The sequence below is a fragment of the Trachypithecus francoisi genome, unplaced genomic scaffold, assembly GCF_009764315.1.
Source record: "Trachypithecus francoisi isolate TF-2019V2 unplaced genomic scaffold, Tfra_2.0 Lachesis_group2, whole genome shotgun sequence".
Classification (NCBI taxonomy): domain Eukaryota; kingdom Metazoa; phylum Chordata; class Mammalia; order Primates; family Cercopithecidae; genus Trachypithecus; species Trachypithecus francoisi.
In genome coordinates, this window is record NW_022681465.1 from 3,147,904 (window position 1) to 3,160,194 (window position 12,291).

Consider the following 12,291-nt stretch of genomic DNA (forward strand, 5'->3'; position numbering starts at 1 on the left):
CCTCTCTAAGCAGGAAACTTAGTCTATCTTTTTCACTGATCTATCCCTCATGCCTAAAATAGTGCCGTGTATGTAGTAAGTTCTTAATAAATATTTGTTGAATACATGAATGAACAAACACCTGTACTCAAAATATGCACAGGGCTGGAGAATGTTCAGGAGGTAAAAATCTGAGCCCACAATCTTATGGACAGGATAAAATTAATGGATTTTTTTTTTTTTTTTTTTTTTTGAGTCAGAGTCTCACTCTGTCGCCCAGGCTGAGCAATGGCATGATCTTGGCTCACTGCAAGCTCTGTCTCCCAGGTTCACGTCATTCTCCAGCCTCAGCTTCCCAAGTAGCTGGGACAACAGGTGCCCGCCACCACACCAGCTAATTTTGTTTTTCTATTTTAAGTAGACACGGGGTTTCACTATGGTAGTCAGGATGGTCTGGATCTCCTGATCTCATGATCTGCCCACCTCAGCCTCCCAAAGTGCTGGGATTACCGGTATGACCCACCACACCCGGCCAATTAACAGATTTTTTTAGTACCCTCCTTGCTCTCTCTTCTGAGTCTCCAAGTGCAGAAGACTAGACTTCGTCAACGCAAGGTAACTTTTCGTGATTTCCTGGTTTCATCTTCCTTCATCTCTTATGCCAAGAGTCCTTTAAGAGTGGACCTAAGTTTCTAAACTCTAAGAAGACAGATGCACTTTTCAAGGTGGAGTGGTTCTCATCTTGGTCCTCACCTGTTCAGGTTGGCCCTGCTGTACTTTCTTCCTGTCCTCTGGCCTCCGATGAGGTGTGCATGCTCCTGTTGTCTGGGCTTCGAGGGCAAGTGGAAAATGTGGCTTGGTCCCCCCTTTGCACGCCCCCACAAACCCCCTGCACATTACTCCGCCCAGGTATGCAAGGCAGTTGTCTCAACAGGGCATGGGGAACTCTGAGACCCTGGTGGCAAGTGGGAGGTGCAGAGGTTCCCTCATTCTTGGGGTGCCAAACTCTTCTTCAGTTGCCCAGTTGCCATCACAACCCCTTTCCCTACAGATCTTGGCCTAGGGAGATGGAACGTAGGCCCCCTCCTCAGAAGACCCATCAGGAACTTTCTAGATTCCCTTTGGATTCTATCTTTCAATCATTTAGGATTTGTACCCTGTTCCAGGGAGCGATCCTTAGGGTCTTCTATTCTTCACATTCTATGTGTGTTCTCATACTTTCTTGCAGTAAAAGACCCTTTCTTTCAAAACTCAAGTTTTTCCCAGAGTTTACAAAACCTGTTTAGGCCACAGGAGCCCAGCATTGACATCTCTGTGTGTTCCTCTTTTGTGCCTCTCACTGAGGCAGGCCACAAAGACTTCCCACCCTGGCTTGAGGGTCTGTGAAAGTCCTGGGAACCCAAGGGAGAAAAGATGTCCCTGGTTAATTCCTCAAAACAATGTCTGGTTAGAGGTTAAGCCAGGTGGTCATGAATGCGGCCAGTAACTCTTACTTGAAGATGCTTCTAGAAAAATGTGTTTTGAGCTGGGTCTACTGACAATGAGAAAAGCTTGCTGGGCAGACAGATGTTCCCCAAAGTGTGGTTAGAGGCAGTGGCAAGAGTACATGCATGTGAGTGTGTATGGGCATATGTGTGTGGGCATCTGCATATGTCCATGGTGGGGGGCCCTGAGAAGTAAGAGTGAGATTATACAAAGGAGAGCCCAGGAGAAGTTTCCTGCAGAATGAGGATGGTTAGTTACAGAGAAGATGGTTGGTTGATGATGATGATGTTTGAATTAGTTCCTCCAATGATCAGTTTTATCTACTGAGTCATTTGTGCTATCCAGTGATTTAATCAAACACTAATCTGGGTGTTGCTATGGAGGCGGTTTACAGATGACTTTTAGTAAATGCTGCTTGATTATCTGTGTGAGCCTGATCTAATCACATGAAAGACCTTAAGGACAGAACTAAGGTTTCTGTGAAGAAGACTTTCCACCTGTGGATAGCAGCATCAGCTCCCGCCAGTGTTTCCAGCCAACTGCCAGCTCTACAGATTTCAGACTTCCCTAGCTATGCTCCACAATGGGATGAATGAGCTGATTCTTTGCAATAAATATCTCTGTCTATCCCTAGCTCTATCTCTGTATCTATCTCATCTCTATCATTGCCTCTACCTCTGCAGCTACATCTATGTCTATATGTTTCCTACTGGTTCTGCTTCTTTGTTGAAATCAAAACTCATGCAGATTTTGGCATGGGGAGTGGTTCTAGAGGGATAGAACCTTAAGGATGAATTTTCTGGGTTTTCTTAATTGCTTCTGGGGTTTCTAAACTTGGCTCTTTACTTAATTGGTTTTCTTAATTGGTTCTGGGGTTTCTAAACTTGGTTTGATTTAAAGGCATGAATGATTCTATTTCTGGTGGTGAAGAGATCATTGATAGTTATGGTGTAATGTTGAAATAGAGATATGCAACACATTGGCACTAAATACTTTTAATCAAGTGCTTCTAAGAGGCAGTGTTGTGATTGGTTGTGTATAGGAAACCTTAGAACATTTTAGTCAAACTGAGAGGTTTCATGAGGTTGACCGGTTGCTCTAAACTATGCTGGAAAAAGTGGGGAATGAAAATAATGAGATTAGCTCTGCATAGGTGACCTGAAAGTTTCTACATCTTCCCTGGAAGAAATCTTTATCTCCTGTAGCTATAGCTGCTGAGATTTCTAAGAATATAACTCAGAGGCTCAGTGTGAGTTGCTGAAATATAACCCAATTTGAATTCCCACCTAGGAAGTGTGTCTAGTGTCAGAGTGAGAGTGTTAATTAGGAAGAAATGGGGTCACAAAAATGGAATGAGGATATATGAGAAGATTCTGATGAAGCTAGAGACATTGAACCCCTAAATTCAGAGGAATCTTCTTTGCCAGTAAAAACAATTGTTCCACCCTTGTCTGAGGAGATTAACCCTGCTTTCCACGAGGAAGCTTCAATGGCCTTCCCTGAGGTCATTGCCTTGCTTAATCTTCCTTATTCTTTTTAGAGCCTATATCCACCACACCTCTTTTCTTATAGACAAATAACTTGACTAAGGTCTCAGCAGGATCCAAAGTGTAAGGTTAGCGTACAAAATGTGATCACTTCCAAAAATGGCATGTTTTTTCTCATGTATACATAGAGCCAGAGGAAAAGACAAGAAGTTCAGGGGACAGTGTGACCAATAGAGGCAGAGATGGGAGTGATCCAGCCCCAAGCCAAGGGATGCCTGCAGTCACCAGGAACTGGGAGAGATGAGGAAAGAGCCTCCTCTAGAGCCTTCTGAGGGAGCATGACCCTGTCAACATCTTGATTTTGGACTTCTGACTTCCGAGACTGGGGGATAACACATGTCCGTTATGTTAAACCTCCCAGTTTGTGGCAGTTTGTAACAGCAGCCCATGGAGGCTAGAATAGTCCCATCCAACCTCAACAACTCCATCATACAGGCATATTTAGGCACCTTCGTCCTACTGTCTGGGGACATTCATTCAGCCCACTGTAAATTTCTGACCAGTGATTTGGTCGTAGTCTGAACATTTGTGTTGCAGGAAACCGTTCTAGGGCTCAGGAGACCTGCAATCTCAGTTTGCCACTTAGGTAGCCTTCTGGTCATAAACAAGACATTCAGCTTCTCTCATCTACAAAATAAAGGGAAAGATACCTATGCCCCAAAGGAGCTAAACGTACACCTTTGAAGCACCTGGCTCGATGCTGGATCTGGAGAATGTGTTTGGCCACTGCTCTCCCGTCTGCAGAGCCCACAGAGTTCCTTGCTACAGCCAAGGTCACATAGTCTTACCATGGGTCTGACACCACTCCCCTTATCGCCTTTACCTACTAAACTCATTTTTATTTTTAACTATGCCCTGGCTTAGAAAATTAAACTTCCGTATTCAGTTTGGGGAAAGAAATATTCGTAAAAACTCTCTAAAAAGGGCAAAGCTTCATGAGGGCTGATAGTCCCTATTTGGATGACTGTGCTACACCCACCTCACCTGTTGTTTTGACTTAAGGCTTAATGCCAGAACAATTTGAATTCCAATTTCCGTTTAATAGCTTATTAAGAATATAGGTGCACTTATTTTACCTGCTTAAGCTTCAGTGTCTACACATATAAACTGGGAGCATTAACTGTACATACTTTCTAAGTTAGTGTGGTTATGAAATCACACACGTCAAACACTGAACACACCGCAGCACTATCGTGTTAGTTACTGTTGTCCCTGTTGGAAAGTAGGGGATTTCTAAAAATTCAGGCAACTTCGTTTCACTCTTACAGTGTAAAAATTGTTTTACTTGAATGATGGAAACTTACATTTTTATTCTTTCATTGAGGCTTTTCTCATTATTCTTTTATTCTCTTTGATAACTTTTCAGAAATTGTGTTAAAATACATAACACTCTATGAATTTAACCATTTTTAAGTGCACAGTTCTATGGCATTACATACATTCACATTATCATGCAACCATTGCCACCATTTATTTCATCCCAAACTAAAACTCTGTCTCCGTTAAATACTAACTCCCCATCCTTTTCTTCCCCACAGTCCCTGGTAACCTCTAATCCTCTTTCTCTATGAATGTTCCTATTCTAGATATTTCATCTCAATGGAATTATATATTTGTGCTTTTCTGTCTGGCTTATATCATTTAGTAATATCTTCAAGGTTTATCCAGGTTGTAACATGTGCCCATTTCCTTCCTTTTTGAGGCTGAGTAATATCCCATTGTATGCACAGACCATGTTTTGTTTATTTATTCATCTGATGATGAACTCTTCAGTTGTATCCATCTTTGGCTATTGCAAAAAACGCTGCTAAACCCATTGGTGTACAAATGTCTATTTGAGACCTGCCTCTTCACGCTTTCGGGTATTTACTCAGAAGTGACAGTGCTTGATCACACTGTAATCCTAAGTTTATGTTTTTGAGGAGTTACCGTATCATGTTCTCTCTTTGATAATTTTTCTTATTTTAATAATTTTTTAGATTGTTCAAAACCTTGCATTTCTTGGGGTCACTTTTTGGCTTGTTTTTGCTTCACGTGCTATTTTTTTCCTGGTTTTGTTCCCCTTTGGCTTGTTTTCAGTAACGATATGTGTTCAGCCCAGTGCAGACCCCCACAGAGGAGCAAGACTTGAGCTTTTCTGAGGTCTTGCAGCTGGCTCAGCTCTGGATACACAAGTTCACGGGGAATAAAAGTGCTGACCTCACGTAATTTTGTGGGACAGGCTTGGGGTTTACTTGGTTTTAAGAGACTTTTTTTTGCCTGTAATCCCAGCACTTTGGGAGGCCGAGACGGGCGGATCACGAGGTCAGGAGATCGAGACCATCCTGGCTAACACGGTGAAACCCCGTCTCTACTAAAAATACAAAAACTAGCCGGGCGAGGTGGCGGGCGCCTGTAGTCCCAGCTACTCGGGAGGCTGAGGCAGGAGAATGGCGTGAACCCGGGAGGCGGAGCTTGCAGTGAGCTGAGATCCGGCCACTGCACTCCAGTCCGGTCGAATGAGCGAGACTCCGCCTCAAAAAAAAAAAAAAGAGACTTTTTTTTTTTTTTTTCTGAAGCAGTGGGTCTGTTTTCTCTTGTGGTAACACTTGATGAGTTATGCATTAATGTGAGAGTTTCAGTATCAGATCCTTGTCTTAATTGGGACTGAGGCCAGAGCACCTTGGTTTGCGAAAGCCCAGCCTCTGACTTGTGATATCTGCACCAGATAACCTGGGCACTGCTGTGGAAGTTCATAGATTTAGCCTAAACTCAATTTTTACGTTTCTTTTTTATTTTAAATTCCCTTCCTAGTAAAGATGTTTCATTTGAGCTCAGAGATTTATGTGCATGTTAAGCTTTATATTTTGAAAGAATTATAAACTCAGAGGAAGTTACAAAAGTAATAGAGAGATGTCCTGTCTACCTGGTTTTCCCCAAATGTATTTTTAGCTATGAATATTTATTTTTGAAAATTCCTGCATTTTTATTTTTTTAATGGCTTAAACAAATTAGAAGTTTATTTCTCTTTCAGGTAAGGTACAGAAGTGAGCAGTTGGAATGGTGTAGCACTTCTATTCCACTAGGTATTCAGGAATCTACAGTTCTGTTTACTCACAATGATCCTTATGGTGCAAGATAGTGCCTAGAGCTCCAGCCATCACAACTGTATTCCAGGAATTACCTATGAATTTTTAACAATTATATTTTGTTAACTGTTTCTGTGTATTTGGAGCAGGAGAATCTGGTCTATTCACTCAGTCTTCTCTGCTGCCAAAGTCTGAATCCCCCTTTCAAATTCTCCCGAGAAGCTTTCTGATCATGACTTATATAGGTTTTCATCCTTTAGTGTGCCACTCTGGAGGGTGTGTGTGAGCGCACCTGCACATGTGTGTTCCTACATGCCCAAGTATTGTCCAGGTTCTCCCAGGGCAACACTGGCGCTTCCTACATTTCCGTGACCTGGTGTGATGGGAGGTTCTCATGCCTGCTTGCTGATAGAGGCATGGAAGAAGAGGGACTCTCTCAGACAGCTGAGCCCAGCACAGTGCAGGCAGCATCACCAGGTCTCCTAAATCCAGGCCAGCAAGTCTAGCTTTCAAGTGAACACAATAAGGTAAGTTTGAGTGTTTGGTTTACAAGAGGGTGGGCAGGGGAGTTAAATTTAAGGAAAGGAAAAGGGTCTCACACTTTTTATTTTGAAAAAAAGCAAGCCCTCATTTTTGGGGGTAGTGTACAAATAGATAGCTATGACTCGCTACACAGCTTACGTTCTTTTAAAAACCTACAGTCTTTAGGTGAGTATCTAGAAAACTTGACATTCTCCTGTCATTCTAACCTTGGTCAACATGTGAAAACCTAACTTGCATTGGAGGTGAAACCTCCAACCATGGTCCAAAGTAACTCCTGAGACGGCTCCTCCAGGAGCTGGCCTCCTCTCTGATGGGCCAGAGCAGACCCTTTCCCCATAAACAATGCTCCCATGGGCCCCGCATGGGCTCCACCCAAAAGTGGCACAGCTCTTCCTAGAGACCTCTCCAGGTGGCCATGGGGAGGCACTCCTCCTGGGGTTTCTAAGCTGGGCTGCAGGGATGGTGTAATGCAAAGGGCTTCTTGGAGGAGGGCGCCCTGGAGATGCTGAGATGCCTGTAGCACATTGGTATGCGTCAAACACTCTATTTGTTGATTATTTTTTCCATATGATGACTCTGAACTATTCTGACATAGTGCAGTGAAACCAAACCAAATCAAATCCAAACCAATCCAATCAAAAGAACTTGCTTAACCTCAGACTTAGCTTGTGATCTTTTAGTTGGAAAGAAATCACAGTTCTCACAAGTATGGTACCATTTGCCTAAAAAGTTACTGTGGTGCTTAGTTAAGATTATCTTTGTCTGATGTATACCACCTTCTGGGTTTTATATACATATATTATATATACAAATATATATTTATATATACAAATATATACTATTTATACAAATATATATTTATACATACAATATATACTATTTATACAAATATATATTTATACATACAAATATATATAATATTTATACAAATATATATTCATATATACAAATATATAAAATATTTATACAATATATATTCATATATACAAATATAAAATATTTATACAAATATATATTTATATATACAAATATATATAATATTATACAAATATATATTCATATACAAATATATATAATATTTATACAAATATATATTCATATATACAAATATATATATTTATACAAATATATTCATATATACAAATATATAATATTTATACAAATATATATTCATATATACAAATATATATAATATTATACAAATATATTCATATATACAAATATATATATTTTATACAATATATAATATTTACATATATAAATATATATTTATATATACAAATATATATATAATATTTATACAAATATATATAATATTACATATAATAAATATATAATATTTACATATATAAATATATAATATTTACATATAAATATATATTTACATAATAAATATATAATATTTATACAAATATATATTTACATAAATAATATATAATATTTACATAAATAAATATATAACATTTACATATAAAAATCTAATATTTACATATAACAAATATATAATATTTACATATAACAAATATATAATATTTACATATAATAAATATATATTTACATATAACAAATATATATTTATAGATAATACATATATATAATATTTATACACACACACACATATATGTATATATATTCATTGTGCCATGACCTGGCATTTTCACGTTTATTTTACCAGGTATTCAGCATTTGCTTGACTCTAACTTGCAGAGTTCCTTAGGCGATGACCTTTCATGGAACTTCTATGACAGTAAATAAACTATTAACTGAAGGAAAATGTTATAATTAGTATGTCTATTTGCTGCATTGTATGTGGATTAAATGATAAAAACACTTAAGTAATCGACCTTCAGAGCCATATACTTGAGAACACTCACATAATTAACCATATTTTCCTATGTAATTTTTTTAAATCTAGTTTTAACCTATGTTGTAAAAATAGGAAATGTGGCTAAGAAATATACATTATATTGTTTCAGGATTTTGTCAGTGTTTAAAGAACCGATGTTCATCTTTGTATTTATATACATGATTTAATTTTGTCTCAAGTAATTTTGAAATTTTAAATAAAACTGCTATGATTTCTTTTTTTTTTTTTTTTTTTTTTTTTTTTTTTTTTTTTTTGAGGCGGAGTCTCGCTCTGTCGCCCGGACTGGAGTGCAGTGCCAGATCTCAGCTCACTGCAAGCTCCGCCTCCCGGTTACGCCATTCTCCTGCCTCAGCCTCCCGAGTAGCTGGGACTACAGGCGCCCGCCGCCTCGCCCGGCTAGTTTTTGTATTTTTAGTAGAGACGGGGTTTCACCGTGTTCGCCAGGATGGTCTCGATCTCCTGACCTCGTGATCCGCCCGTCTCAGCCTCCCAAGTGCTGGGATTACAGGCTTGAGCCACCGCGCCCGGCTAAAACTGCTATGATTTCTAAAACAAACAAACAAACAAAACCTGTGCTTTTTACATGGTGAACTTCCAAGCTTTGTCTGTATAGTGCTGCTGGAAAAAAAAAAAGATCCAGAGGGGGAAAATGCGTAGCAGCGCTGAGTGCATGCAGGCACACACCCCAGGGCAGAGCGCTGCTGCTGTGCACATTCGCAGGTGTGGTGCTAAACAAAAAGAGAGACCCAGTGACAACGAGCCCCCGCCCTGGTGCCCTGGCAAGGGAAGCCACAGTTTCCCCATTTCACATTAACTGGGACCCGTTATCGGGATGTGACCTTTGCCAGAAGCAGAAAGTGCTGATTCCTGCACAACCGGTAAGTGATGAGAAGGTGGAATCTCCCATCTGCCAATGACAGTGGTGATTGCCATGTAAGGAAGTTAATGTTTTGTGGAATTTACAACCCGATATTAATGGTTTCTCCTCCAGCACTCTCTTCTTACTTTGTTTTCATCCCGATTTTTTTTTAACAACAAAGGAAACCGGACAATATGTGAAGCCTCATTAATTCTCTTTAGTTTTGATTTTTCCCTTCTTTGTTCCCCTCCTCCTTCTGGAGGGTAAGCAAGAGGCTTGTCATGAGGCCTTTCCATAAACTCTGGTTCATGGGAGGGTGAAAGTTACAGCCTCGCCTACGCATGGGGTAGAGGGCCCGCTTTCAATGCCCCCAGCCCTTTAACTGCCGGCAGTTTTATGGCCCTCTGGATCACCAATTACACAACCAGGGACAATGGACCTACCACTTAAATGACCAGGCCTCAAATTTGCCTTGATTTGCCAATGTGTGTCATAGCAACACTTTCTTTGCAGGTCAGGAGAGGCTAATTGCAGGAATGAAGATGGATCAGGACCTGAGAAAGGCCGCTCCCGGGAACAATATGCTCAGCCTCTCTGCCCCGTAGGCCCGACTGCATTCTCCTGCCCCCAGGCTACCCTGCTAGCACTCCCCCGACCTGAGGCTGCTGAAAGGAAACTGTGTCTTCGGGAACTTTCGTGTCCTGCAGAAAGTATGTGGTGGGGTGGGGGGGTGGGGGCACTGAGTTCAGGGGCTCTGGAGTCTAGGAAAAATGAATTGTAGGATGGAACTCAGACAAGACGCAAGCCTCAGGATGCCAGGACGTGTCCTGGTCTCTGTTTTTATCTCGTAACTGTGGTAGAAATCTGAGCGCCTTCACACTCTTGCCCCACTCAGGGCCCAGGGGAAGCCCTAGGCACACGTTAGTCAAGCGGGGAAGTAGCTCTGCATCTCTACCCACTTTGAAAAAAAAAACTGTAAGAAAAATAAGGAATGGTAAAAGTTGAGGATAACTGAAATTTCAAAATTGAAGAGGCTGATTCTGGCAGAAAATAAATGAGAAAAACACCATTTATTTAATAAGCATCTTTCCTATACAACGTTGTTGTTTATTATTCCTTTGTCCAGTGTTGAGGATTGCCGACTGAAGTGTTACCTCTGTTCTCTTTTTTCCCACACTGCATAGCTGTTGCTTCAGAGACGATGGTAAGTGCAGCCCAGCCCCCTCACCACCTGCTGGAGTCCACCCCCAGCTGCACCGGCTTTCAGGACAGGAAACTTGGTGTAAAAAAGAAAAACCACCTTAAAGAAACCAACGAGAGCAGAGAAGACAGACTTGCCTAAGGTTGTGGAATTTCTGGAACTGGTCTGTGCTGGTTTCCTAGGCCTGCACAAACTTATTACTGTAAACTGGGTGACCTAAAGCAACAGAAATGTGCTCTCACAGTCCTGGGGGCCAGAAGTCTGAAATGAAGGTGTCTTAGGGCCAAGGTCTCTCTGAAGACCCTTTCTGGCCTCCCCCAGGTCTCCGTGGGGGTCGCCAGCTGTCCTGGGCTGCCTTTGTCTCACGGAAGCATCAGTCTTTTGCTGCCTCTGCTGTCTCTCCCTGTGTGTCCCTGTTGCGTTTCTGTCTTCTCTTCGCAGGAACACCAGCCGTGGCCTTAGGGACCCCCTTAATCCAGTGTGGCCTCAGCTCAGCTAATGGCATCTGCAAAGACCCAACTTCCAATGAGGCCACATTCACAAGGTACCAGGGGTTAGAGCTTCAACACATACTTCTGAGAAACACAATCCGACCCACCAGAGGCCTTGATCAAGATGCCATCTACAGGGTGGGCCCAGAAGATAAGACTTTGACTTATCTAGAGGGGTCTTCACTTCCAGGAGCCCAGGCATCCTGTGGCTTCAGGGTCTGCAGTATGAGCTCCTCACCCCACGGAGAGCCTCCTCTATGTTGGAAGACACCCCCGAGCCTCCAGGATGCTTCATAAAGAAGAACAGGGCCTACGACGTATGTGCAGGGAGAGGCCTCCATTCCTTAACCCCAGAAGCATCCATTAGGAGAGACCTCTGCTGTGTCGTCCCTGGACCCCATATTCTAAAACACACCATCAAGGCTAAAACAACGACAATCACATGTAAAGACTGCTAACAAGACTTACTTCCTTCTTCATCTAATTTTTCACGGATGGTTTAAATCTCTGTTCTTAACATAAAATCCTCCTTTAAGTGTTAGAGCGTGTGTAAAAGGTGCAGCCTTAGTGAGGACAGACCATCCCATAGCATCTTTCCCTTTAAGAAACAAAGGAAAAACTAGCTTGACCAAGGTCAGAGTCAGTTAAGCCCAGTTTCCATCCTAGTAAGCCCTTTCTGGGATAAACCTGGTCCTTCAGAAATAGGATCGGTCAGCCGGACCAGGTGGCTCATGCCTGTAATCCCAGCACTCTAGGAGGCTGAGTTGAGTGGATCATCTGAGGTCAGGAGATGGAGACCAGCCTGACATGGCAAACCCCATCTCTACTAAAAGTGCAAAAATTAGCTGGACGTGGTGGCGGGTGCCTGTAATCCTAGCTACTCAGGAGGCTAAGGCGGGAGAATCGCTTGAACCTGGGAGGTGGAGCTTGCAGTGAGCTGAGATTGCGCCATTGCACTCCAGCCTGGGTGACAGAGTGAGACTGTATCAAAAAAAAAAAAAAGAAAGAGAAAGAAAGAAAGAAAGAGAGAGAGAGAGAAAGAAAGAAGAAAGGAAAGAAAGAAAGAGAAAGAAAGAAAGAAAAAGAAAGAGAAAGAAAGAAAGAAAGAAAGAGAAAGAAAGAAAGAAAAGAAAGAAGAAAGAAAGAAAGAAAGAAAGAAAGAAAGAAAGAAAGAAAGAAGAAAGAAGAAAGAAAGAGAAGAAAGAAAGAAAGAAAAAGAAAGAAAGAAAGAAGAAAGAAAGAAAGAAAGAA